Here is a 27,154-nt window from a genome sequence, read left to right as displayed (position 1 = left end):
CTCTCTCAGGAACTGGCCGCATACATTGAATGGACTGTCGGTCACTGTCGCCCCATCTTCAAGGTAAAACCAGGTGCATAAATCGATACCAGCCAACAATCGATTGCCAACTTGCCAACTTACCAATGTTAAAAGTCAAAAGCCGAATCCACCTTCGTGTTTAGTACAGAAATAGGAACTTAGGTATCCAAGAAAGACCGGATCAATAACTTCAGAATCGGAAAGAATCACTACCTTCAACTTCCATCTATGTTCTGCCTGAAATATCATCGTCCCATTCCGTTTCCATTCAAATTTCATGGCTTTCTTTTGAGAGCGTTCATGCACCTCAACAAACTATTTTATGAAATTGAATTTAGTAACGTTACTTTAACGACGCATGTTCAGAAAAAATCGTTACTTGAAACCTTAGGATTTTCGGAAATTGAGTTAGTAAATAATAACAAAGAAAACGTGTTCATATTTTAAAAAGTTAATCTTGAAAGTCGTTGTAAAATTGTACATTAACTGTTTTTTCCATGATATTTCGTTACGTTAACGTTACTAACTTCAGCCTTCGACTATGCATTGTCCGTAAGGGCTGGTGTAGATCACTAAGAAATGTTGCATTGAAAAGATTGTTTTAAAGAGAATCATTCGTATTTAAAAATTGATAGTTTGGTGAATTTGCCTTCTATAGTTATTTTCAGAAGAAGAAAAAGTGGTTGATTTTCGAACTTTAGATAGAAGACTTTGATTGAATTACACCTACATGATGATGATAAGATACTTGATACAGACACAAATGAAGAATATTACATATTTTGTCGTAATAGTTGAACATTAGGTTACAACTATGTTCCACGAAAATCTAATTAAGAGATTTGGATAAGTTGCATTGTTAAATCAAGGTACAGATGGCATAATGTTTTCAAAATTTTAAGCTATTTGTAAGTTGCTGCTTGTGATTGAAAGGAACAAAAACGATGCATACACGGAAAGAAAAAGTTTCGTAGCTATAACCAGAAAATCTGTGCCGACAATGTGAGGTTGGTACAAAAATAAGTTGATGTTCAAGCCTTATTTGAGTAAAAAAATGTATTTAACCAATTTTGAAAATTTTCTCGACCGTAGTAGAATAGGGGAAATAAAGTATCTTGGGTGTGACGGTCAGTTTTACATAAAAAAAATTATATATTTATAACATTTCAACCGAATCATGGCCGGTGACCTTCAGATCTGTAATATAAGTACATTACAATAGAATAGAGAAGCAGTATATGCTGAACTTAAGTCGGTTAGCTCTACCATAAATATGTTCATAATATAAAAAATAGTACATATAAATAGTAAATGATATAAAAATAAACTAATACAGAAAATTAATGATATTCCGTGGGGTATAATATTCTTCCATTGTAGGAACATGCGGTATATTGCACGTTAGGAAACCCATTTTACATTTAGACTCGAATTAAGCAGGTACAAAAATTGAACTTTATAAGAGATGAACTAAGTTATATAGAGAAAACCATTTTGAGTAGGAAAATTGTAAACTATCATATACTAATTCTTTTTACTAACAATATTTGACTTTTATTTACGCCTGAGGTGTTAACCCTAGGTTGTCACACCGAGGTTCCCGAGGTCCCCGGTCAGAACATCTGAATATATTAATCAACAATCCTCCAGGTGCCGGAGAATTTGGCGGCCTGGAGTTGCCAGTGGTGACATCTACCAGGACTCGATGAGTACCTTGGCACAATTAGGCATCTCGGAAACTCCATCGGTAAATCCAAGGCCGATATCGTCTACACCTACTGCTCCAAACATTAATAGAAAAGCAAATACTAGCGCCAAGACAACAAGAGAGAGGCCCAAAAAAAGCACGATATTTAACAGAATGTCCACCATCACCGTAAAAGACGCTCGAAAACGTATGTTTTTACAAGTAGGCACTGAAAATTCGGAGGAAAGAAACCTAGAGGAATCTGCTGCCAAAAGAAGTACACCGCCGCCAAACCAGCAAGCTTGGAAAAAGCAAAGCAACAGCAGCATAATGAACGGCCAGGAGGACAACTCTCTGAAGCAACAGGAACCTACTGATACACAGCAGACTCAAAATCCGGGACTCAGTAATATCCTGCGGGAAATGCATATAATGAGACAAGAAAATAAGAACACATTTCATGAACTGAAAGCGAAAGAGTCGGCCAAAAACTCGGCGTTCCGCCGAGAAATTCACAAACTGAGGGTAGATGTAAAAATCAAGGACACCGAATGCAAGAAAATGCAAGCTTCGGTAAATAACAGATAGACAAGCCTCAAAAATCAGATGGCAGACCCGCCGACATCTCAAAGGGATTTGGAGCTCAAAAAACGGGTAGCATATTTGGAATTAACCTAAAAAATACAACCGCTCCCATCGAAACCACTCCGGCCAAGCTCAGCGACGAGATGGCGCGCAAGATCGACGTGTTGCCGCGCAATATTGAAGCGCAGAATAAAACTAGCCAAAAAAATAATATTACTATCAAAGGACTGAACCCTAAGGTCAATGACCTGAAAAAAGAAATCGGCGATTTCCTAGTAAAACAGTTCAAACTCACCGACGTCATGTTCGGAGTTAAAACCGTAGGCACGGGTAGGAAATTCGTGCAGACAAGCCTACACAACTTCCAGGCTGTACTAGAAATCCTAAAAAACAAAAAAGGCTGGTCGAAAATAAACCGATTATCTATGAAAGTGACCTGACATACGCAGAATGGGCAACACGAAAAAGTAGGACACCAAAACATCATGATTAACGACATTTAAATGCGCTGGGACGATGGACGTGGTAAACTTGTCGTACTCAACGATCAACGAAACGAGAAAAAATGGACTAATCACGACAGCGAGAAGAATCAGAAGAATACAAGTTACTTAGATTAACAATATTGGGGTGTTTTTTTGTGTGATATTCCGTGAAGTACAGTAATGCTCCGCAATAGTCAACCCCTAAATAATCGATACCCCTCAACAGTCAACGAATTTTCCCTTACGAGACCCCGAAACAAGCTACCGAGGTTCTCCTTCTATAGTATACCTCGCCAATGACGTTTGCATCTTGCCGTCATCACAGTGGTTCCAAATCCCGAATCGGTGGCCAAATATAGAAGGTACTATCGAATCGCTATCAAATTCGTTACTCGGGGGTTTTTGAGGTTGTTGAACACAAATCTGAAGTCAAATTTCCAAAAAACAAAATGGCGGCCCAAAAACGGCGGATAATTTTATTTAAACTTGAATCAATCTTTATGGAATTTGGTACCAGGTGGTTTTTGAGGTCGCTGAACACGAATCTGAAGTCAAATTTCCAAAAAACAAAATGGCGGCCCAAAAATGGCAGATCATTTTATTTAAACTTGAATCAATCTCTATGGAATTAGGTACCAAGGGGTTGTGAATAGAAATAATTTATTATTACGTACATGTGTAGGATATAGTAGATTAGGAAAGTATGTAAATGTTAATACGAATTTGAATACAAATACTTATTTATTAAGAAATTACATTAAATATTACATTCATATAATAAGATGACGTAAAGGCACTTAAACTTAAAGGCTCCAATTGCTATCCGAATCGCTATCGTTATTGTCGCTAGAGTCGCTGCAGTCAGACATTGCAACTACTCTTGGTTTGTTTGCAGTTGGCGATTCCAACAAGGCCATGGCTTCACACGATAATGATTTGCTTGACTTAGCTGGTACTTTACGCAAACTTGAAATAACAGAGTCAGATGCAATCAAAAGCCGCGCAAAAACATCCTCCATATTTTGTTTCCTACTAAATTTTCTAGCAAAGTCTAGTCTAAATGATTTTATATATTTATTGCAAGATTCCTGGGCTTCCTCGGACATCTGTCCTATCGGCAATATGGAAACCCCTATTATTTTTGCGCCGTGAATTAAAAGTTTGTGCACAGTAGTCGGCATGTAATACCAAGGATATAGTAGCACGTATCTACGGGCTGTTGTCTGCGGGGGCAGTATAATCGACAATGAACATTGTTAACAATAAATTGATGGCACATTTTATGAATCGTAAAATGTTTTTCTTCGCAGCTATAAAAAATTACTTCAAATAAAAGTTGTAGATAATATTTTTCCCTACAAAACTAAAAAAAGAAACGAAAATCCGACCAATAGGAGCCGAGATATCGAGGATTACCTGTTTTTCATGTTTTTCAAGATGGCGGACCCAACACAAGGAAATTTTGTTGGATTTTGGTGGTTTTAGGCATCTCTAATGACCCTCTACTTGTCCTAAAAAATTTAAGAATTAAGTCCTTTTTGCCATTTTCAAACCTAATTATCTTGTACTATTAGACAATAATAGAAAATTTCTAAGAATCAGTAATAATTTGTTAATGAAAATGATAGTCGAATCCGGTACAATAATAATTATATTCATGAAAAACAAATCACTCAAATTCGCACCCTACTGTGGTGCACTTCGCACAGTATAGTATACATGCCGCGCCAGCACGCGCCTTGCCTGAATTCCCGCGTCCATTCGTTAAAAAATTCACCATAACCAGAGGGGCAACTCGGTGCACCTAATTTTTTGGTGAGGTATTACTCAAGAGTGTATACAACAACGTGGCACTTAACCAGTATTAGAATTATTTAGAATTGTTAACGTTTACTCAATGTGAACATAACTTTTTTCCGCAGCGAGCACGAGAATTTACGGTAGATGTTCACAATTTTTGTTGCTCGGTGTATGATTAATATAAGAAATCGCAATGATATAATAAGTGTCCTTACATCTAGGAAGAGACTCCATTTTGCAGAATTAAAATAACTCAATTCTACTTGAAGATATATCACTTTAAACACAACAATATTTTTCTAGCGTAGCGCACGACCAACTATACCAGCTCGAGCGCTCCGTTACGAATGAGATCCCAACAGCTAAATGCAACACCTGCAACCTACCGACCCTTGAAAAGGTTCCCCGAAATACCCCTCTACCTGATCCCGCAGGTGAAATTCCTTGAATATAAACTTCATTTTTTGGTTTTTGGCCAGCGATTCGGGGTTTGGAACCACTGTGGTGTCAGTGGCACATGCGCGGTCTTCGAGACTGTGTGTATGAGAGAGTTCCGACTATTCGGGTGGGGATGCGGACTGCTGAGGGGCTTGAAGGTCCCGATGAGTTGATTATTGCGGGGCATTACTGTATTAACCATTCCCTTGATCAACCCATTGAGTCATAGTGGTGAGTATTCTTACCACCTATTTCATATCCATTTTCGTATATTTAGAAAACTTTTCAAGGTATTTTTTTGGGGGATTTTGCAATACTGATACTAAACTGATAGGTTCTTAATACCCGAGAGTAATTGTTGCGATATAATGTAAATTATTATTGAGTAAGAATTTCTTCTCTGCATGCACGATGTAAGGAGACTGTAGTGTGTAGATGTTATGTTTACCCTTTCAATCCTTTGCTTCCGATGTAAATTATTATTGTTAGAAACAAATTTATTGAAAAAAATCGTGAAAATTTAAAGAATAATTCATTTCCGAAAAAGTCACCTCTCTACACGTATACATGTTTTAGATAAATTATTAATTTTTGGGGTAACTGAAAACGAATCTGAAACCGGATTTAAAAAATTAAGATCCACCGATCCAATATGGCGGACGAAAATTTCAAATTCTATCGAATCCGAAGAGAGAATTCTGCCCAGGGGCTTTTGGGGTCACTTCTTATGAATCTGAAATCAGATTTTGAAAATTCAGTATGGCGAATCCAAGCAGCGACCGCGAAAACCCGTGCGTAGAGTTCTTTGACTGTATACGATGACATTCGAAATTTTCATTCGCCATATTAGATCTGCGATCTTGAATTTTTGAAATCTGATTTCAGATTAGTAATCAGCGACCTCAAAACAATAGAATATGATCTTGTTAGAAAAGTTGCCTTAGCATAATAATGTGTGTCTCAAAGAGTTAACCTGTGATAGTACTTCGGTTCACGAGATAGAATTTTTGGGTTATCCAAACCAAATTTATGGCCCATAGTTAAGCAATGATTTTCTAATGCAGATTTATTAGGATCTTTGCATTTGAAACTGTATTTGTGATCATTAACTCTTTTATTAAGATGTTATATAGTAAAGCTAACCGGCTTATTGATTCTATGGTAATGTACACTTGGGGACGATGAATCTGAGACGGCTAATTGTTTACATTAGACAGTTATGTTGGTAACGCAGAGAAACCTACAGCGCCACAGTCGGCCGAGTGCGAAACAAACTCAACCTCGATAAAGATAACATAACCCATAACCGTAGAATCTAGCCTTAGAATACGTGTCAATCCAACAAGTCATTATCCCCGCTGTATTTCAAGGTTTGATTCGACGGTCATGGGTTATGTTATCTTTATCAAGGTTAAGTTTGTTTCGCGCTCGGCCGACTGTGGCGCTGCAGGTCTCTCTCTGTTGCCAACATAAGTGTCTAGTGTGAAAAATTAGCCTGCTCAGATTCATTGTCCCTAAGTGTACTATATTACATATCTGAGGATGGCTGGCCATGCTTCGGTTGAAACGTTACAAACATATAATTTTTTGATATAAAACTGAACGTCACATCCAACAAACTTTATTTCCCCCTTCAATCAAGTTGTTGTTGTTGTTGTTGTATAGGATTGGCAACTATTGGGATTTTCACTTTGCAATACCTCATCTAGTGGAAAAAAATCAAACTAATGCAACCAGGCTAACAACTGACCGTGTTTTTTCGCATATGGATGGTAGAACAGGTATATTATTGATTATGTTTAATTAATTTATAGGATATAAGTAATTTAAAACCCCAAGAATTACGATTTGTCTTCATTAAAGTAAAAACTCAGGTTATGTGGTGATAAAATGGCGCCGATAACCAGGCTGTGTCGTCATGATGACATTTTCCAATAATAACACTGAATTATTACTTGCAGCACATTTTCTTGCGATTCCAACAGTATTTGAACCATCCTTATCAGGATACCCATTTCACTAGAATTTCAAACTTACTGTAAGAAGAACAAATTTTCCCAGCACTGATGAATGATTTTCATTTCACTGCTTCGAAAGAAAAATGAAGAAAGATGCCATTGTAAACTATTGATTCATCGTACCCATCTGGACTATATTTTCAGTAACTGGCGACGTTTCGTTCGTTGACCCCTACTTAAAGATTCGTTGAACAGATTCGCGCTCGGGGTGTCGCCTGGGCGATCGAGAACTCCCTCGCGAAAATGTGAGGCAGATGGCCGTAAGCAGAAGACTTTGACTGGTGGCCTTACGACATGTCCGAAAAACCCTGATGACATTGACTGACGACCTCCTCGAAGAGGGGTTGAGCATGCAAGGAGGGTCACCCTTCGGAGCGACTCTTGGCACGACTTCACTGCTGAGGTTGACATCGCGTATTTGTAACTGTTAATGCCCGGAAATTAATATCAAATTTCTTAAATGTTTTGCTAGAAAGAGCGACCGCGGTGGTTATAAATCACTCTCGAAGCTTTACATTTAGAAACGGAAAATGGGAGAACCCTGTAAGAAGGTTCCTGAATATTACACGCAAGGACAGTATTATTTGAGTCAAGTGATATTTGTTTGATTCAACTAAATGCTGTAGTCAAATGTGGCCAACACAACACTTACTTAATTCAACAAAATACTTTTGTTGGACGAAATACTTATGACGACGTGCTGATTGTTAATTTATTCAAGATATCAGGGCGCGAGTTTCTTGCGATAATGTAAAGTTTGTATCAAAAAAATGTGTGATTGAAATGATAAAAAAAATTTGATTGAAGGCATCTCGATTGTTTTGTTTTAGAAATATGAAATTATTGTACCAAAATAAAATGAGCTTATTTCAATTCATGTTTTGTTGAGTCAAGAGTTCAATAGTTGAAACAGATTAAAACCACAAAATCGGTTAAAGCGCCCGGCTCGAATGGCCGTAACAACGATTTTTGTAAGAACTTACCCGAGAATTGGCAACTCTACTTGACCAGAAGCGACTGTCCACTGACTGGATAGAACTGCATGCATCCATGATTCAAGAAAGAGGAAATCGCAAGAACCCGAACAATTATAGATGCATCTCACTAGTCAATTCCAAAATTAAAATTTTGACTCATAGTTTATACAACAGGCTAGTCGAATAGATAAAGCTTACAGAACCATCGCCAGAATTGCGATCCGGATTTAGAAAAAAAAGACCTCGTATTGACACCATTTTTATTTTGAGCGTGATTTCTCAGAACCATCTCATTGTCAGTAAACTGAAAGGCAAAGTGTACTAGCTTTTCAGTGACTTTGTTCGTGTATTTGACTCTGTCAAGCACTCGCTATTGTGATAAAAGTTGTTGGAAATTGGTATTAGTTCTAAATTTATAAGAATTAAAAGAGTCTATATGATAACGTGTCCATAGCAGTGCCAACCGCGAAGGCATAGCCAAAAAAGTCGAGGTCACCGAAGAGGTGTTACAGGGCAAAATCCTTAGCCCGCTGCTATTTGCTGTGTATTTAAACGACTTTGAGAGATTTTTCAGAAGCAGAGTGGTAAAGAGAGTTTCGATTAACCATAAAAATGATTTATTCTCTATGCCCATGCCGACAACCTGGCTCTGTTGATCCAGTTTTCAGTAAACATGAAAAAGAAAATCAAAATGGTAGGACAATACTGTGAAATAAACTCTCTAAAAATAAACAAAGTCTAGTCAAAGATACTCATATTGCATAAAGAAGAGCTGAACAAAAATTATAATCAATTTGTATGTGACAATGAACCTCTTGAAATAGTGAGTGAATTCACATATCTTGTTTCTTTCTCTACGCAATGAAAGCTGCGACTTATTTGGCAAAAATTGCAGTGAGTTCGGTATTAGGCATTTTAAGCAGCGCTCACTCTAATACTTGGAAAATGAAAGAACTACTACTGTCCAAATCTCTGGTAGAAAGTGTTCTATTTTATGGAATTAAAATTTATGGATTGTAATATTTACACGAAATTAACAAAATTTAAACTACTTATTATAATAGGATACTCAATTTACCCAATTCTTGTCCAAACCAAGCAATCAGACACGGTCTACAAATACACCCTCTATCATGTGAAGTTTTGCAAAGAACACTTAACTGGATACAGAAACTCAGAAATATGGATGACAATGGATTGCCCGAACTTTGTTTTAACCATCTGCTCAATTTTTCGAGGGCTCACAAAGACTCGAGTAAACACAATTAGATATTACAAATTCAGAGTGTACTTGAAAACCGCAATATTGCATTTGATCCGGAACATAACGCTAATTTCTGTACGGTCAGTGGAACAGTTATACAAAAGTATACAGAGGCGTGCGCGTCTGACGATCTGGAGCGCATTAATATGTTATTAAGTCTTGAATTATACTCGTGGTTAACCTCTAAACCTAATAACCTGATATGTTTTGATAACGTACAGATACCTATGTACAAGCTCCAAGCTCTAGTACAGTAACGCCTAATAGGGACAACAAATGCGAGAATTCTTCTTAATAGGAGCAGATGATCATTCAATAAAGACGAAAATTTTTGTAGCACCTGCTATATTTCCGCAGAGGAGAGTCTGTATCACGTTTTATTAGTTGACCCCGCCTTTACTGAACGCAGAGTGAAATACTTTGGACAAAATCCAAATACTATCTAAAATTCAATCGTTCTAATCACTAAGACGAATTTCAATATTTTAGTACAAATTTATTCTGCAGCGAGGGGTGGATTCTGACGGATTCAAGGCTACCCATGTCGTCTGCGACATAGGTTAAGTGGGTTGTAACAGACGATATCAAGCATCATTGAAATTCACTTCTGTAGGTGTACAAATAACCTGAAATCCACAAGTTGCGGCGCAAGGTTCAATTAATCGTACGTTACTGCTATGTGCTTGATATTTTGAATTATTCAATTAAGGACATACTTTGGCCACCGCAAGAATTTTCAGCGACGAGAAATGGCATTTTCGCCGTTCTCAAAGTCTGCAAACTAGTGATTTCAATCTCTTCATGGTAATTTCTATTACCGGGAATTCCTGGATCCCCCCCCACCCCATGTGCCAAAAGGTATAATACCATAGGGAGCGTGGTGTGACTATACATTAGACTGGGCCAAAAAAATTGACCATTTTTTTTTTTGAAAAATATATTGAGAATATCATGCAGTATGGCAAAAAAAAAATTTCATGAAATTTTAAGCCCTTAATATTAACTTTAAGAGGTCTATCATCGCTATTTTTGATTTTTAGTAATAATTTAATGTTTTACGTCAGAACTGTCGAAATATTGAAGTGAAAAAATTTATGTTCACTTATCCCTTTATAAAATTAAATTCCCTACAAAAAAGGTCTGATTATAGATTTTTGTCAGACAAGCCGTTTCCGAGTAATTAAGCTTGATAAATTGATATAATTTCTCGATTTGACTTTTTTAATTTGGAATTTCGTGACTAACGAATCAATGAATGTATAAAAAAGATCATGACAGATTCTTAAAGGAAATTTAATGTTCTACAAAAAAGATCTCTTAATATTTTTGCCTTAATTTAATTTTTCAAAAGTTATTCTCAATTAAAATTGAAGAAAAACTTGAAATTTCAATTGAGAATAACTTTTGAAAAATTAAATTGAGGCAAAAATATTAAGAGATCTTTTTTGTAGAACATTAAATTTCCTTTAAGAATCTGTTACGATCTTTTTTATACATTCATTGATTCGTTAGTCACGAAATTCCAAATTAAAAAAGTCAAATCGAGAAATTTTATATCAATTTATTAAGCTTAATTACTCGGAAACGGCTTGTCTGACAAAAATCTGTAATCAGACCTTTTTTGTAGGGAATTTAATTTTATGAAGGGATAAGTGAACACAAATTTTTTCACTTCAATATTTCGACAGTTCTGACGTAAAACATCAAATTATTACTAAAAATCAAAAATAGCGATGATAGACCTCTTAAAGTTAATATTAAGGGCTTAAAATTTCATGAAATTTTTTTTTTGCCACACTGAATGATATTCTCAATATATTTTTCAAAAAAAAAAATAGTCAATTTTTTTGGCCCAGTCTACTATACATGGTGTGCCTAGAACTCCTATGAAACCCCCCTTTCTTCGAGATCAAGGCGTTTAATTAATTTTGCACCAACTGTTTAAAGAAATCCCTATATTTAAGGGAATTATTTACTTATGTATACTCACACCACGGCAGTGAATGCTCTTTACAGTCACTTGCGAGTGCTGCTAAGTAATGTACGTATATATATACCCCATCTGTACCGATAGCACGCGTAGGGTATACAGATTACAAATCCACTCACGCGGGTTGTCTTAGTAGCAAAGACAGTACGACTAAAACCAATGACACATGTAAGAAAAAGAGCAAAAGAGCAAGAAATAGATGAGGAGAAAGACGGCAGTGAAGTGTTAATTACAATTTGCTAAATACCGAGATCCCCAGGAACATTCGCAAGCGAAACTAAGGAACATCGTCAAATCAAGATTACAACCAATCAGTTAGTATATAATTATACATGAAAATAATGACAAAACAATCTGTACCTAAATTTTAACTGGCAGTCGACGGTATTAGGGGAGAATGCTTCCTTCGTCAATCGTTATTGTTAACGAGTGAGTGCAATTTTAAACCATACACCGAGGAGAGAAGGTTTATATTGTAAAAAGAGAACATGTTGAACAGGGGGGTGGAGAATTTCTGAATTAAACTCCTCGCCGTGCCATTTAAAAGGCGACTCGATGATACTTTATGGGTGACTACGCAAGAAAATGGATTTTCACAGTCTGAGAAGGTGCACTTTTGTATAATTAGTAGTATCGTTGGTGATCTTTTTGTTTGTATCTCCTCAAAGAATTATTACACGGGTCTGCAGAAACATTATTCTTTTAAATTTATATTTAAATAAATAAATTTTGTTTCTACCCATCGAATAATAATCAAAATCTTCATTTTAAGTTTGCTTTTGTCTTTCTTGCGTTGATAAATAAGTCTTGAAGTTTTTGGTTGATAGTTAAGACCATTTAAGAAACTTTATAAGTAATAAAGGAAGATTTTGTTTATTATTCCGAGCATAAAATTAAAATTCATTTATTTAATTATAAACTCAACCAAAAAAAATGTTTTCTCCTGACCTGTGATCAATTATTATTTTTAAGTAAAAGTGATTTAAATGCGAAGCTGAAGTTTGTTTAAATGTTATTTACAATAAATGTTTGAGAAAATAGGCAATTTTTCTTAAAATCAAAAATATCGTTCTGGTTTCTACAAAAGACAACTTCATCTAGTAAAACTATTCTTCCATTTGTTAGTTACGTTGAAAAAATTAAAACTTGGCATCTGGAAGCCAGGCTGAAAATTCGTGTTGACCGGTGTTATCGGTGAAATATTCGTATAACAAAAACAGCGCATACTTGCTATCAATAAGAGAAGTTAGAGTCAGAAAATGTTTTCTTGATTTCAGAGAGTCTCTGCTGAAAGTACCAACTTACGCCAGCGCCAAGGCATGAATAATTTTTACGTGAGCCGAATGTAGCAGACAAATGCTATGAACGAAAACTTGTGAATGTGTTGACGGTATGCGCGTGGCACGGAACTGGCACGACAACTCTTTAATTCATGCTGGGACGCTCAGCGTCCCACTTTTTTTGCAGCTTTTTATTTATTAAACTACTTTTTTAGTAACAACTACCGAGTAGTTTGATTCCACATGGTTCCCGAAACATTTCTAAGTCTAGACAAATATAAAATTTATTTATTTAATCCAAAAACATTACATGTAAACAAATGGTCGAAATTCGTGGTTTTCCACGAAAAAGAGCATTTTTTGCTAAACTATCATGAAAATCCGAATGCCAATGCTTACACAAACTTAATACGCACTAAAAACATTTATAGAAATTTTTAAAAACTTTTCTTTCCGTTGTTTGTCCGCCCGCCATATCGAAACCACCGCTTTGAATTTCGGGTTCAGATTCGTAATTAGCGACTCCAAAAGCCCATTTGTGCAAAATTTCAAGTAAATTTATTTAGTGAGAATATGTAAATTTGAACAACTGGTAAATTTGAAAAATTAACGACGGAGCCAGGAATCGAACCTGGAATCTAGCGATGCTTTACCGGAGACTTACTCCACTAGACCACCTAGCCGCCCTGACTCTGTTGTCTTTAATTTCTCTCATAACCAGCGAGTTCAAATTTGTTTTCATGTGCCCGATTTGTATGAGTAAGAATTTCTTCTCTGCATGCACGATGTAAGGAGACTGTAGTGTGTAGATGTTTATGTTTACCCCTTTCAATCCTTTGCTTCCGATGAGAAGCCCGTAAGACAGCAATGCCGTCTAATAAATGAGATGCGGGTGTGCAAATCATTAATCTACGAGAGAATATTTGTTGAGAATATGTAAATTTGAACAACTGGTAAATTTGAAAAATTAACGACGGAGCCAGGAATCGAACCTGGAATCTAGCGATGCTTTACCGGAGACTTACTCCACTAGACCACCTAGCCGCCCTGAAAGGATTGAAAGGGGTAAACATAAACATCTACACACTACAGTCGCCTTACATCGTGCATGCAGAGAAGAAATTCTTACTCTTAAATTTATTTAGCTTTGATTCACATTTTATAACAATATTGTCGACTTTGATTGCCGTAGAAATAGCGATACAATCAGAGTATTTAAAAGTCAAGTAGACCGTTTTCTGTAAATCAACTAATAATTGATGAGTATATAACCAACTGTATACAGACCCCAAAAGCCCATGAATTAAAAATTTCAAGTGAATCGCATGTAAGGAAAACTATATGCATGAAATGGTTGTCAAGAGGCTCCCGGTATATCATCAGAGGCGGTAATGATATTTCCCCGCGACTTATAACATGGTATAGAGTATCGAAACCATGTGGCTGAAGTAGCTCGGGTAAACGAGATTTGCAAGAGGAACCATTTCGCGAACCACCAGAACGGTGACAGGAAAACAAAGAATAGACATGGTAAAGCGTAATAGTTGAATGGTGCAGAGTAATTAAACAAGTTCTTCCAATTCCCTGCAGCGATCCACAAATGAGTTTCCGTCACTCTATTATTCATTCGAATAATTGATGTACCTACGAATAATCCAGGGGTAGAACTACGAGTTTGAATGATTTTCGAATGTTACGGAAGACTTGATCGATCACACAACTCATGAAAAATTCGTGTTCAAAAATAGTACGTAGACTCTGGAACCCGGACGATTTTTTTTTAAAAATCATCTCATATTTAGGTTCATTTGATCAACCGTTTTCAGCTGCTGAAAAAATTGTCCCACACCATTTATTAGCGAATAAAATTATTATATTCACTTTCCAATTGCCAAATTGGTCGTTGTTAACACGCAATAGATATAAAACATAAATGATTATTACTCGTAAGGGAATGTCACAGTGCATAATACTCTCCGAGCAATTCTGGCTTCAAAAGACCTCTTTCCAGGCTTCGTGTTAAGCTCAGAAAAAGCTTAATTTTAACTTGTTTTGATGAGTTCTCGGTAAGCTTATCGTACCAGAGCTGAGTACTGGTTTTTCTGAAATTTCATACGAAACCCTTCGAGAAAACTTTATCTTCAGTAACTCCGCGTACTGGAGTGTAGCTAAATTTTATAACAGTAGACTAACCATGATTAATGCTGCAAAACAAAATATAAGCGATTAATACATTATCTAGACGTAGTGCATGTGATCAACAAAGACAGTGGAATCATTCTCTAATGCATTGATATTGAAAAATGTAAAGTACGTAGATTTATTAAGGTGCATACGCGGCGGAGCGTATAAGAGGATTGCGCATGAAGCATTAACGCTAATTATGCATTTTGACTTCCGGGATACGACTTTCTTTGTGATATTTTAGTTTGACAAATGAACAAACTGGGGAATAAATCTTGGAAATTCAAATTACATTACTTATTTTTCAATTTGATCGGTAAAAACAGTGCTATGTATCCGGTGTAGTTTAGAACAAGTGACAAGTTGAATTCAAAAGAACACGAATTCAAAAATTCAAAAGAAGTAAGACGAAAAAGTCCAAGGAAGATTTAAAGCTAATTGTTAATAAGCTCCTAATTGACTATTCATCGGTTCTAACGTTTTCGGAAAATCAATCAATAGTGTTAGATTCTGTCGGTGTGGTACGTGAAACATAATGTTTTCCTATCCGTAGCTCGTCTGCTTATCGGCTTCTTGATACGAAGCTATCTAGACATACTGGCAAAATCAATGAAGACGTTACCTTGTCGGAAATTGGATTTTTTAAGAGTGTAAACGAGCTGTGGTCTAGTATCATTGTGTCATAACACACGCGTGTGTATAATGGAACGTCACGCTTCCAACCGTGTACATATTACAAAATTCACGCCCGTTGGTATAATTCGAAAGATGAAACGCACCTTGTCACCCTTTATATCACTAACCAGACATGCGTTCGAAAAGCCCGTCAATTACTCATAATGATAGTAGGTCACTGGCTTATCGTTAGACGTATGTAATGGCTACGCGTTTTCAACCGAAAGTGAGTTGCGTTTACAATATTGAATACTTTGTGGTCAGATAAAAATCGGAAAAGAATTAATCACAATAAAGACGATAAGAAGATTGCATTTGAATATCATAATGCCCAAAAGTTATCGATAAATTGCTGAAACAATACATTGTGAATGATGAATTTTCAAAGAATTTTCTCGTTATTTTGATATTTCCGTTTTCGAGTATTTTAAATTTTGAAAAATGGAAGAAAAATCGTGAATTTCGATACGTTGTCGTAAGAATGTTGTAAAGTACAATTAAGAAGTTTCTGGGGCAATGATAAAATAGTTTCGTGTACACAGTCTTTTAAGATTTTCGAATACGGAAATTTCAAAATAATGAGAAAATTCTTTAAAAATTCATGGGTATTCAGAAAAAACAATGATTTCATGTCACTTGACAAAAAAAAAAAAAAAAAATGCAATCCCTAAAAATTTGTTAAACGATGTTTTGTATAAAACAATTTATTGATAACTTTTGGGCAATTATTATTCAAATTTTTATCTTATCATAAAGTATTCAATATTGTCACCGAGATTCACTCACTTGGCTGATAATGTATAGCCCAGTACAACCTTAGCCCCTTGAGTGCCGCGGACAAAGATCTTTGCTTTTCTCGACTTGGCCCAAAGTGCCGAAAAATCACGAATCTTTGTTCAATGAATAAGTGCACTAGCAACGCCTGATAATATGTCACCCGTAACTAAAGCGTATTTTCCTATATTTTGGGCCATGCTGAAAAGGATCACATCATTCATTTCCTGATAGCCCATGCTAGGAAGCTAATTTCGCGGTTACAAAGTTATAGTTTTTATCATTTCCAAGAAATCTTTGTCCTGACATAGTAGTCAAGTACACGGGAGAAATGATCACCAAATGATCAGATATTGGGCACTCGGGGGTTTTCGGGGGCGCTGATCATGAATCCGAAATCAGATTTGACAAATTCTTTGATGGCGACCTACTACTGCGCATGCGCATCAGTATGACTGGCGTATAATTGAGGAATTGAACTGAAATCGACCACTCGGGGGTTTTCGGGGGCGCTGATCATGAATCCGATACCACATTTGCGAAATTCTCAAATGGAGACCCACCACTGCGCATGCGCATTAGAAAAAAACCTTTATAATCGAGGATTTGAGCTGACTTCGAACTTGGAAGTTTTTAGGAGTGCTGATCGCGGGAATGTAATCGAGTTCACAAAATTTCAATATCCTGACCCAGTAATGGACATATGTGCGATAGAATATTCCGTATGAATGTGACTGGTATACCTGAATTGTTGATTCAGAAGTTTGCGGGCACACAGAGTGTACAATTCCAGACCGAATCCTGAATTATACATGAGCCATACCAATGCGCATGCGCAGTAGTCGGTCGCCATCTTGGAATTTTGTAAATCCGATATCGAATTCGCGACCAGCGCTCTCGAGAACCCCGAGTGACCAATTCCAGATCGATTCCTCGTTTATACGCCAAGCATACTAATGCGCATGCGCGTTAGTGGGTCATCATCTTGGAATTTTTCAGATCTGGTTTCGGATTCATGATCAGCGCCCTCTAAAACCCCCGAGTGACCAGTTTCCGAGCAATTCTTCGAATATACGCCAGTCATAATAATGCACATGCGCAGCAGTAGGTCGCCATCTTGGAATTTTCTAAATCCGATATCGGATTCGTGATTAGCGCTCCTGAAAACCCCGAGTAACTAATTCCAGATCTATTCCTCAAGCATAGATCAGTCATACTAATGCGCATGCGCAGTAGCGGGTCGCCATCTTGAAATTTTGCAAATCTGATATCGGATTCGTGATCAGCGCCCCCAAGAACCCCAGTGTGGTCAATTTCAGGTGGATTGCTCTAAGTTTGAGTTTTAGCACTTTGGGCACATTTCATAAAATTGACTTGGCACTCAAGGGGTTAGAAGTATCTGCCTAACGTAAGTTTATTCCCGATTCAATTATAATGGTTACTTTTTTACCTGAAAAGGGGGACGAAAGTAGCACATTATTCCCTCTTAAGGACGTTGCCTACTGAGCTCGCGCGGGAACTTTGGCTTCCCGCGCGACTCAAGCCAGGCGGCCAAGGGGAAGAGTGGGCGGGACTTAAGTCTATGCCCCTCGCGTGCTATGGCCCCCCACTCTGCACTCCGTTGGGACCAGGCCGCTTGCACTTGAACGTTCTGAAGTTCTGACGTGCGAGGAATATAACTGGAAGCCCGTATGAGTTTCGCGTGGTTGATGAGATTAGGATACGTTTATCCAAGGAGAGGTTGGCACGTATCCATATTATTTCAAATATTTATTGCTTATGCAAATAATGATAAGTTACAGAAATCATTGAATAATCTTCGAGTTTTCAAGAGATCTATTGCATAACTCGTTGCAGTAAAGAGAAAAATAGTACAAGAGAAATTACCCGAAACAGCAGTTAGCTAATTCATGACTAAATACTAGGGATAGGCGATATCAAGCAAAAGATCGATTCTCAGAATCGATTCAAATTGATTTTGGAAAAATCGATTTATCCAAAAAATCGGATACAAAAGATTCATCTTCAGAAGATTGATCGTTATTTTTACTTTTTAGTTTAACTGGAAACCGGTAGCTATATTGAAGATTAAAAATCGTGTCACAAAAATGTAGTACTTATTTAACAGTTTTGATATTTAACAATAGTTTGCTTTGAGTCATATTTGTTTATCACAGCAATAGTTCTCATATACATATTACACAAATCCAGCCGACTAGGTGGGAAGCTTTTTTTATTAGTTGTGATTTTAGATTTATTCAGCGATAGAAATTGGTCGATTCTTTTGTATTCTCAAACCTACATTATTCATAAAATACAGAACGCCAAAATAGACTTTCAAAACTTTTTTCAATTGAAGAACCTAATCCGATCCTTGCAGACTTGGAATCGATTCTAGAAAAAATCGATTAGTAAAGTCTCAATACAAAAGATCTATTTTCTCGACCCAAAAGTTCGATTCTTGAGTGAATCGATCTAGAATCGCGCATCCCTAATAAATACATTGCCATCAATGACCCAGGTCTCACCACGTGGAGATCGCTGCGACGAAGAGACCCACCCTATGCCGTTCCAACCTCTCAACCATGCCAGGAAAAATTAAAAGTGTTACATACATCAATAGATATTCAAAAGAAAATTATTGAATCAAAAAAATTGAGTTAGACATGCAGGAGTATATTAGAAATTGATAGATAAGGCGTATTGAAAAATCAGCAAAATCTATGGTACAAAACATAATCAAAAGTAATGGCGCGTCAATAAGTAAAATATATAAATTCGATCGCGTGGAATACCATACTTTTCGCTTTCCGTTATGACGTTTCTTTGGTATAACAAGTAATTATTATAGAAATAAAACGAATCTTCAAAATAAACTGTTTCAATGAATATTATGGAATGAAAGTCATGAATGGTCATTATTCAGAAATTCATTCATTTCTGAACTTTAAAACATAATGTGAAAACACGTTCTATCCGTGCAAAATTTCGAATGGGCTGTAACTGAAGAATGAAAATTTAACAAGCAGGATATACATGCGAGGGTTGATTTGTAATACAAAAAATAAAAAAATGGGCTACACACTAGGGTGGTCCTTATTTTGGGTAAGTCGGAATTTCAAACCTCTCACCCCTTGCATACCTCCCATTTGCCGAAAAAAAAATGTGTGCAAAGTTTAAGCCCAATCGGACAACGTTTACCCGTGGCCCAAGAGGGTCAAAGTTTAATATTGGAGCCAAATGGTAAAAACGAGCTTGAAGGCCTTTATTTAAGTAGACCAGCGAAAACAAATCGTAGCAGGCTATAATCCACAAGATTTCTAACTAAATTCACAACTAATTGAATGTACTGATACCGAGTTCCGCCAAAAATTTCTATGTCGAGTTGTAGATGTAAATACGTAGATTCTACAACATACGTACATCTACAAATACGTACATCTACAACTGGCCTGGGATATTACCAACGAAACAGAGCCTTTTCATTAACATTCTTCGTCATGTATTGCTTTCAACTGGCTAAAGTTAATTACGCTGTTTCGATGCCTTATGAATTATTGCGCGGAGAAAAATTGCCATTGAAGATTTGTTTGAGATGTAGAACTTCACGTTCTTGCCAAAGCATGTTAGAACTGCCAGAAGTTGAGAGTATAAGACAAGGATCTTCGACTTTGGCAATGTATACAAAACCCGAAAGACCAAAGGAAAATCTCAAACAAAAATAATATAATCTTTATTTTAACACAATATGAAAATACGTATCAAAGTTTGCTCTTTTTGAAAATTCGATTAAAATGTATGTCAAGATCGTGCTTGACAACGATCCAAACCATCCAGCATTAGATATCCTCTCTGCTTTATCTTCATCTATATGATCGAAACGGTGATTTTTCTTCAGATGTGGTAAAAATTCCTATTTTTTGTGTCAGCGAAGAATCGGCTGCAGCTAATTGCAATGTTCCTCTTATACCTATACCTAATACCTCCATATTCTCCGGTCACTCAATCTCACTTCGCAGTCTTTCAGGAACGGATTTGATTTCAAGATATTGATTGTGTGCTGCCGAGCCAAGAGCTTGACTGAGATTGCTCTGCGTCTTCTCATCTCCTCTCTGCTGCCTATCGTATCCACGCTTTCGTCCTCCTCCGTTGCCATGGGATGATCCTCTACAATTGGTAAGAAAATTATCAATCATAAATTCATTCCTAGCTACCTATACTTGCTTCAAATATCAAGTAGACGGATCGGATTTCACGGCCTATTGGTTTGGACGGCGTTATTGGACTTGAATTAGCTGAAGCGAGCTCAACTTCGAATCGACGACAAATCGGTATTTTTCTTTGTTGGTTGTGAGCCTGGCATTAAAGCTGTATTATCCATATGATTTTTTCGATTATGACCAAAAGCCAACAAAATTTTTTTCCCTCTAGGTGAAGACAATTACATAACCCCGTGATATTGTACGTATCACTGACGGATTATTAATCTCGTTCGATTTGTTATAATTAAGCGGATACGTCTTTCTTGTAAGTTATGTCCCAATTTAAAATTGATTTCTAATTTGCATTTTATCACATATGTTTGACCTTACGATTAAAACTGCGTCTAGTAACAAGATAAGTGATAAAGATATGCACTTTGCACACTTAACCACCACCTGTCGAAATTTTAGCCATTTTAGGAAAATGTGAATAACTTGCACAGTAGCTAACCTTTACCATTCGAAGCTTTTTTATTGGAAAGACAAACAAGGAACGAAGTTCACACATACCCGAGACACTTCCTCGGTGTGAATCATAGCCGTAAAGCGCGCGCTTCCAGCGTCACACAGCACTGGCGATACAAGAGGACATTACTTCTACAGGAATAGTTTCTACACAGTTAGTTTTTACAGAGAAAATTTACATGAATTGCATAATTTGCCTGGTCAGGAACAGTTCTAAATGTGATTTGTATGAATACAAATTACATGCGTCATCGGCGTCATTTTGATTATAAATCCCACGCATCATCACCGCCATCTTGAATAAAACTTGCACGCGTCACCGCCGTCATATTAAAATTCATGATGTGTACCAGATCTATTCACCATAACTTTTCGTAACCGATGAACATCACCAATTGCGCAGAATACATTAATCCACCTAAACATTACCAATATAATCATAACTATTCGGGGCCGATGACATAACAAATTTTGCAGAGTCCCTCTGCCTAGACATTTCTAATGTTAAAATAATCGCACACTGCCTGGTTCTGCAGCGTTCATTTCTCTAGAGTTTGAATAATTCTCATCTTATTTGAGCAATTTTTCTTGTAGAAACGAACTTTGAGGAACGATTTCCGTAAAAAAAGGTCCACTCCCGACGATAGTGTGTCAGGCATACCGTTGTATCAAAAGTTTGGCGGGAAATGTTCTAATTTTTTTGCGTTACCTACAATTCTCCGCATTTTGTCTCTAGAAGGAAAGTTGCGCGTTGATGTAGAAGAAGCTTTTTCCCGAAACTGTATTACCCTCAAGGCTTCACGATATAGCGTACGTGAACTTTAGACTGATCGTGCCGTCGTCGGTTGCACGAACATACACGCAGATACGAGTGCCTCAAGATTCTTGAACTATACAAAATTCAATAAGAGATACATGGAATGCGGCGAAATCCAGACTGGGCGCTAGCGGTCTAAAAATCGAGTGAAACAATTCAATCGTAGTGCCTGCGAATTTTTTAGTATGCACTCGAGACGCATTCGATTCTCTCAAACGTAGATCACATCATATACACGTATGAATTTTTTTCTAACTACTTCTAATCTTCTCTCCATTCTACACAATTCAAGTATAAGTTGAAAGATTTAGTCACGGATCCTTTCGAATTTTTCAAATGACGGACTTTCCCGCGCCGCTTAACCAAAAAATCACATTCCAGTGATTTATTTATCTTTTCTATCGATGTACCTCTAATGAAAAGAGATGACCGATAAAAAACTGATCTTGTGTACAAATATTTTGCAGTTTTGTTTAGTGTTGAAGTAATATTGGAAAAAAATCTTTCACTCTTAGAAAACAATCGTAACCAAAAAGTTGCGGAAATCTTTCATAACACAAAAATGCCGGAATCGGTTTGGCTGAAATTCATATGCAGCATGTCTTTGTTGATTCTAAAGATTTTCGATAAATTTACAGGTAGATTCAGTAGTAGTTAAGAAGTTGCGAGTAACGTAAAACGTGTCACTATGACATTTCTTAACCACTCCTAACTTTAATGGCGCTATAGTTACGGAAGAAATTATGATAGGTGTCGTGATCGGCGGTACAGTGTTGGATTATATTAAAATTTATAACATGTGAATTTCTGAATAACATTATCTAGATATCAAGAAAAACTTCAATCTTGTGCTCAAATTCATTGTACCTGTCAAAATGTTTCCATAAGTTTGTAGGGTGAAAACACGGTACTTGTGCCTAAAAAAGTCTCGTAGTAGCATGTGTATTATCACTTGTAACTTCTGAATTACTGCTCAATTCACTTTGAAATTCATGAACGTACTTTGGGTCAGAGCAGACCCGCAGTATGTGTATAAATTATAGTGAATCGATTAAGGCGTTTTCGTATTACAAATCATTCACGCAGATTTTCACTAGAAACTGCACTTTTTGTGCGAAATTTTGTTTTTTCACAACAGCTGTTACTTTGGACAGTGTCCCAGATCTGCCTTCATCTTTCAAATGCATATGTAACCTTATACTTCATACCTTGTCCATCTACCTCTTACGTTTTCTCGAACTCGCACATGTCTGTCATGTACTTACTCAGCTATGTGGGACCACCTACTTCTCTTGGACCTCCTCTAAATCTCTACCCTTCGGGGTCGCTGATTACGAATCTGAACGGGCGGGCAAACAAAAGTAACAACCGGAGATGTCTTTTTTTCGTGGGAAAGGGCGAATTTTGACCATTTGTTTGCATGCGGTATCGTTGCAATAAATAAATAAATAAATTTTATATTTTCATTTTTTTTTAGATATGGAAATATTTCAGTGACCATTTGGGACAAAAACACTTAGCAAATAAACGAAAATTCCAAGTCATCGTGTCATGTTTTTTATTACCATATATTCTGTATAACAAGGCCTTTTTTATCCGTCAGTGGAATGAGATAAAACTGTTGTCTAAATCTTGGTTTATAATTCCCCATAGTGATTGTTTAATCATTGTAAACTTTAATTAAAATTAAATTAACACATCGACCTCGCCAGTAAACATTAGTACGAATCTTAACGTGTCAGTAAAAAATAAAAAACAAAGCTAAGTTACGAGATTCAAGGAAGCAGCAAGTTTTACAGTTTTCTTTGCATTACAGAACCGCCGCAAAGAAAACTCAAGAAAACGTGGATTCCAAATTTTATCAAAAGATTCGCAAAATCATACGGACAATTACACGACGGAGCTGCTGCCAAGTATTAAATCAAGGAATAAGTGATTTTTAATATATTTATGACTGACCAACTTTTTACATCATCACTATAGACAATTTTATATCCCAGTGTGAATTCCGGCGTATTTTATCTTAATTTATTTGTGAATATTTGGAATGAATGTGTAATTTTAATCTTTAGAACAATGGACAGGACTTAAAGAGTTTTTATATGTCTATACTAATATTATAAAGAGGAAAGATTTGATTTTTTGTTTGTTTGTTTGTTCGTTTGAAATGAATAGGCTCCGAAACTACTGGACCGATTTAAAAATTTCTTTCACCGGTGGCAAGCTACACTATTCCCGAGTGACATAGGCTATGTTTCATTTTCAAAAAAATTAGGGATGCTTACTAAAACTTGAATAATTTAACCCAAGTTGTAAAAAAATAAACAAAAAACTTCCTTCAATCGCGTGCGCTGCGAAAACTATTAATGATAGAACAAAATGATGTATTACAATTTTTTTAGAAACTCACTGTAAACATTGTGTATTTTCTTTTATTATATTATTATATGCCCGTGCGAAGCCGGGATGGGCTGCTAGTTATTTATATTTTAGTTACATTTCATCTACATTTTATTTATATTTTATTTACATTACCTTTATATTTTATTTATTTTTCATTCACGTTTTATTTATGTTATTTATATATCATTTATATTTTATTTATATTTAATTTTTTCCATTTATAGTCAGTGTCATATTTATTATCGTACTCGTCATTTTTTTTTATAAGCCTGTCCATTGATTTCATATTTTTTCTTTTATGTTGACAATAGACTCAATTTCTTCACCGTCGCCTTATTTATATTATTTATTTCCCCTTATTGACATACGTTTTTAACCTCCCACATTAATCAGAATATAGGAAAAAACAAAAATAAAAACAATTATTTACAAGTTTCACAGAATTCATGCATACTTCCCAATGAGTCTCGCGTACTTGCTTTAAAGTAAGGTTTTTCGTGTGTTCGATAATAATACTCGTATGTGTATGACACATTAATAAGCCACCTAAATTGAGAGTAGGTAGATTAATCTGTGAAAAATTCGTAAAACATTATGCTTACCCTAAAGATAGTGATAAAATCGGTTGCTACTAGGTTAAATCTTGGAATGAAAAATTGTCCAGACTTTTACGCGATGTTGTTCTGAATAAGTTTTCCCCAATTGACGATCTATTGGCTGTACGTTCTCAACGAAAAGTGTGTCTCGTCGACAATATTGAATACTTTATGATAAAATGAAAATCGGGGAAAAAACCAACCAGAATAAAGGTGTTAAGAAAAATAAATTCGAATAATAATGATGCCCAAGAGTTGTCAATAAAATTTTTCGGGAATATCGCTTTTTGTTATGTAAAATGAATGCTTTAATTTGTCTGAATACACATGAATTTTTAAAGAAATTTCTCATTATTTTGAAATTTCCGTTTTCGAAATTTGTTAATGATATATTTACGAAACTATTCTGTTAATGCCCTGGAAACTTCTTAATTGTAATCTACCATGCTTTTACAAAAGCGAGACCAAAATTGACGTTGTTTCCTCTATTTTGCAAAGTTTAAGATTTTCAAAAGGAAATTTCACAATAATTAGTAAATTCTTCAACAATTCATGTCTATTCAGAAAAATCAATGAAGTCATTTTAAATGACTAAAAAAAAAAAAAAAAAACATTCCCTAAAAATTTGTTAAATAATGTTTTGTTTGAACAATTTATTGACAACTTCTGGGCACTGTTATTATTCAAAATTAATTTTCTAATCGTCTTTATTGTAGTTGATTTTCTTCCTACTTTTATTTTATTATAAAATATTCATTATTATCGACGAGATTCAATTTCGATTGAGAACGTACAGCCAGTACACCCTTAAGCTTAATTTTTTTTTAATTTTAATTCCGACCTCTGTCAATGCTCTGTTAATCCCAATTACTTTCATTGACATTCAAACGGTAACAGCAATAGATCCTGAATCTTGGGTATTTGTCACTGGGAAAGTTCGTCGCAGTTCGAATCGCTAGCGAAATTGTGTTGCTTGCAAATTGTACGTGCGGTGGTCCTGCAGCGAAGGGTGCTGGCCTATTTTCCAACGGTGCCTCGACGAATCCCAGGTTGAACAGGGAGCCCCAAAGAGCCGGGAATATCGTTCGCGCGTTGATTAACGTGTCGCACAGGGTGTCTCTGGGGTGTTCACGCGACTGTACAGATATGTTTGCGTCAATATTGGCAAAGCGACCCGCGCCCTCCACCCTTGAGCGAGACACGAGAAGGGGCCACGTGGGTCATGCGGGACGTATAGCCTAGCCGGTAGCCTCCGTTCGGCTTGAGTTATAACGCGCCCCTAAATCTGGCATAAGCTTTGGGCTCAGTGTGCGTGGAAGAGGTGCTTCAACCGCCCTTTCATCTAGTTCTACACTTCGGTTATCGTTTATGGAGGCACGTCATTGAGTCGCCACTTTCGGCCGCTATCCCTTTACATCTGTACCTACCTACATAGGTATTGATATAAACACATCAATCGCGTTTATATAGCTATCAAAACTCAACTATAATGATCAAATGTGACAGGCCAAACGGAGCTATGGGGACCACTCCCTGCAGAGGCTTCACAAAATGCATTTTTTTTTTACTGCCTCAATTTATCGTTTGAAACCTGTAGAATACGATGCAGTTAGTGATTCTGGTCAATTCTCGAAACTGATATTCCGAGAGCCATGTTGAAAGCAAGCGTAGAATTTCGCCATCAAGTCCGATCGGCAACGAATCGAGTGGCAAGAGAAGCACAGTTCGTTGGCGACAAGAGAGGTCCGTAAATTACACAGAGAAGAGATGAATATGCAAAATGAGTATTACGAGGAAGCTGAAGGACTATTATATGGTGCTGGAAGAGCTGACTAGTCGGTAAGTCACAGAATCATACGTTTTGCCCTTGTCGAAACTTTAAATGCGTTTATCGCGAAACTTTTTCGAAAATCGGTGTACACAATTACTCAAAAACTATTTCACCAATCAAGTTCATATTTGGCACACGTTTTCATGATACTTATGTCTAATTGATGAACCTAAGACCGATTAAAAATTATCAATAGAAACATGGTTTTGGCTGGATCAAAGTTTGAAATTTTTTCTGAAAAATCAACATTTTTGTTCTAAAGCCTCCCCTTCATCCAATTATCATTATTTTTACAACATTATTGGTTTATCAACTGACCACATGTATATAATAATCAATTTTTTTGTGCAGACTGTTTCAGACAATCCTACAAGGTACTGGAGGGTACATCTCATTCGGGCACCCTTCCAGATAGCTTCACGGCAACTAGTTATATCTCCACCATTTTTCATTTTTTATAGCAGCAAAAGCCGTTTTTAAAACTAGAATTATTTAATAAAAAATACATACGACACTCAAAAGATATATAAATTTCTTACCCTCCCAAAAAAATCACGAAAATCGATTACGATTTGACATTCTATAGGACGTGGCTCCCTTAA

At 36.4% G+C, this 27,154-nt stretch overlaps 1 protein-coding gene across 3 annotated transcripts in view; it reads right to left on the bottom strand.

The window, feature by feature from the left end:
- mAChR-B (muscarinic acetylcholine receptor) overlaps positions 1–27,154 on the bottom strand; it is a 184,431-nt gene that overhangs the window by 85,497 nt on the left and 71,780 nt on the right. The window contains exon 1 of one of the 3 annotated variants that reach the window (XM_069133601.1): positions 20,155–20,338. The exons of the other annotated variants lie outside the window; for them this stretch is intronic. The gene's annotated coding sequence lies outside the window, so the exon portion shown is untranslated. Of the gene's footprint in view, positions 1–20,154; positions 20,339–27,154 lie in introns of those variants that run through there. 3 annotated transcript variants of the gene reach the window in all.

Source organism: Neodiprion pinetum, chromosome 2 (assembly GCF_021155775.2).
Source record: "Neodiprion pinetum isolate iyNeoPine1 chromosome 2, iyNeoPine1.2, whole genome shotgun sequence".
Lineage (NCBI taxonomy): Eukaryota > Metazoa > Arthropoda > Insecta > Hymenoptera > Diprionidae > Neodiprion > Neodiprion pinetum.
Note: the sequence above shows the minus strand (reverse complement) of the source record. Positions and strands in the feature narration are given on the sequence as shown.